Source organism: Trachemys scripta, chromosome 10 (genome assembly GCF_013100865.1).
Source record: "Trachemys scripta elegans isolate TJP31775 chromosome 10, CAS_Tse_1.0, whole genome shotgun sequence".
NCBI classification, from domain to species: domain Eukaryota; kingdom Metazoa; phylum Chordata; order Testudines; family Emydidae; genus Trachemys; species Trachemys scripta.
In genome coordinates, this window is record NC_048307.1 from 84,814,561 (window position 1) to 84,817,064 (window position 2,504).

General features: G+C 62.8%; 1 protein-coding gene across 1 annotated transcript in view; it reads left to right on the plus strand.

The window, feature by feature from the left end:
• The first annotated feature begins 1,098 nt into the window (after nucleotides 1-1,098).
• Nucleotides 1,099-2,504, plus strand: part of GDPGP1 (GDP-D-glucose phosphorylase 1) — a 4,746-nt gene continuing 3,340 nt past the window's right edge. Inside the window, exon 1 of the mRNA XM_034784936.1 lies at nucleotides 1,099-1,323. The gene's annotated coding sequence lies outside the window, so the exon portion shown is untranslated. The remainder of the gene's footprint in view (nucleotides 1,324-2,504) is intronic.

Consider the following 2,504-nt stretch of genomic DNA (forward strand, 5'->3'; position numbering starts at 1 on the left):
AAAGCAGCTATCAAATCCCCCCTCATTCTTCTCTTCTGCAGACTAAACAATCCCAGTTCCCTCAGCCTCTCCTCCTAAATCATGCTGGGATCTGTGCCCCCCTCCCGAGCAGGGCATGTTGGGAGCTGTTCCCCTCTCCCACTGAACACTGCTGCCCGCCGCCCCATCAGCTGTCCGTGGTGGGTGTCGTGACCCCGCGCTGCCATGTGTGAAGTTGGCAAAGCCCTCTAGGTCCCTTCCCAACGCAGGCTTGTTCTCGGTGCCGCAGCCAATCGCTCTGCTCCCGGGAGCCCGACACCATGTGCGAGGGGCAGGGTGAGCTGGGACACACGGTACCCGCCATGTTGTGAGCACTGTCAGAGTACAAATAATACCAGCACAGAGTGTGCCGTGTGCTGAGCACTGCCCGGGATCTCCAGCGCCGGGGCGGTTCTCTGGTTGCTGGGTGCTGCCAGATGCTGTTCTCTGGGTGCTGGGTGCTGCCAGACGCTGTTCTCTGGGTGCTGGGTGCTGCCGGACGCTGTTCTCCGGATGCTGGCTGCTGCCGGGCACTGTTCTCCAGGTGCTGGGTGCTGCTGGATGCTGTTCTCCGGGTGCTGCCGGGCGCTGTTCTCCGGGTGCTAGGTGCTTCCGGACGCTGTTCTTTGGGTGCTGCCGGGCGCTGTTCTCCGGGTGCTGGGTGCTGNGGTGCTGCCCAGGTGCTGGGTGCTGCCCGGGCACTGTTCTCCGGGTGCTGGGTGCTGTTCTCTGGGTGCTGCCGGCGCTGTTCTCCGGGTGCTGCCGGGTGCTGTTCTCCGGGTGCTGGGTGCTGCCGGGACCACTGTGGCGGTGTTGTTGGTGAGCCTGGCACTGCCATGGAGGGTGGGGGGAGATGCTGGAGCTAAACCAGCGCCCTAAGGCAAACCGCTGGGGTTAAACACAACTTCTACCCCAGCCTTTCTGCACCCTCGTGGTCGAGCGGCCAGGAGCCATCCCGCTCCAGCTCCCTGCTGCTCAGGCAGGCCCGGCCTTCTCTCGCCTCCATGGGACGCCGAGCCCGGGGCAGCAGCGGGGTGTGGCCTGCAGGTGCACGGTGAGTCACTCCACCGGCAAATCCTGCTGCTGCGGAAACCAGCTCCAGCGTCTCCTCCTCCGGCCCCAACCTTGGAACCCAGCGAGGCAGCGGAGACACCTCACCTGTCCTCCTGGAGCCACTCCGCCGCTGTCCCCTGGGGCCAGGCTGCGGGATCTCCGCGCTGCTCCGCCGCTGTCCCGAGGGATTTGCAGACAAACCTGGGTCCGGCCGGCGGGGAGACACCAGCGGCTCCCACAGGCGGCCGGCCGGTAAGTGCGGGCTGTGTCTGCCCCACCGCAGCCTGGCCTGGGAGGGAGCGTGGGCGCTGCCCGGAGAGCCCAGGCGGTTGGTGGCTCTGCGGGGCCCGAGCAGCAGGAAATGAGTTCATTGTGCAGGTGGCGGCTCTGGGCCGGTGTAGTGAAGGATACTGCTCCTCCTAGGAATGTGTCCCAGCAGCACATAAGACAACTTGGGCAAGTGCTCGGAGACTCTGTGCATTCAGATACAGTGATAAGGGAGTCTTTGTTTCTGAGGGGATATATGTAAAATGTTTCACTGAATTAAGTCTCAGGGATTATCTACACTGTCAAGTTAAAGTGCTCTCTAACTCGCTGGCTCAGAGGTGTGAGAAATCACACACATACCCCGAGCGCAGCAAGTTTGAGCGCTTGAAAGCGCTAGTGTGGACAGGCTCGGGTCCCAGTGCTCGGAGCTAATCCCCTCATCGAGGTGGATTACCAGGAGCACTGGCACCACGACAGCGCTTTGAAATGTGTAGTGTAGATATAGCTTCAGTAGGTTAGATCAGACAAAGAGGAGATGCATTGACTAGGCATTGGCATGCCCGTGCCTTTAAGAACCCAGCCCTGGGACGCTGATGCTGAGAGGTGCTGTCTGTGAGAGGGGAAATACAAAAGCCCCTCTGCTCTGCCCACCACCATTTTTGCCATCACGGGTCCCTCCGTCACACTGGGGTAACTGCTACCCCCTGTGCCCCGCCTGTGCTGGGTTTTGCCCTCTGTCACCCTCTGCCAGCGCCTCCCTCCTGGGCTTAACTCCTGCGCCTCCCCCCAGGCCTGACCAGTCAATTTCCGCCCCGCTCCGACCCTGGGCACCCCCTGTTCCGATTCGCCCCCTTTGTAACTCCTGCCAATAACAGTCCCCAGACTCTTACCGCTACCAAGGGCAGGGGGAAGGGCAGTGGCTTCAGCAGATGTTACTGAGCATGCTCAGTTCGTGGGACGCTATAAAAAGCCTCTCGCCCCCCCCCCCCCCCCACGCTATTTTGCCAGGCAGTGGTGTCTCAGTGCCACTGGGGTAAGTGCTGCCCCCCCTGGGCCGGGTTTTGCCCTTGGTCACCCTCTGCCAGCGCCTCCCTCCTGGGCTTAACTCCGCCTCCCCCCCCCCCCCCCCCCCCCGGCCGCGCCGCCCTCCCCCGCCCCCACCCGCC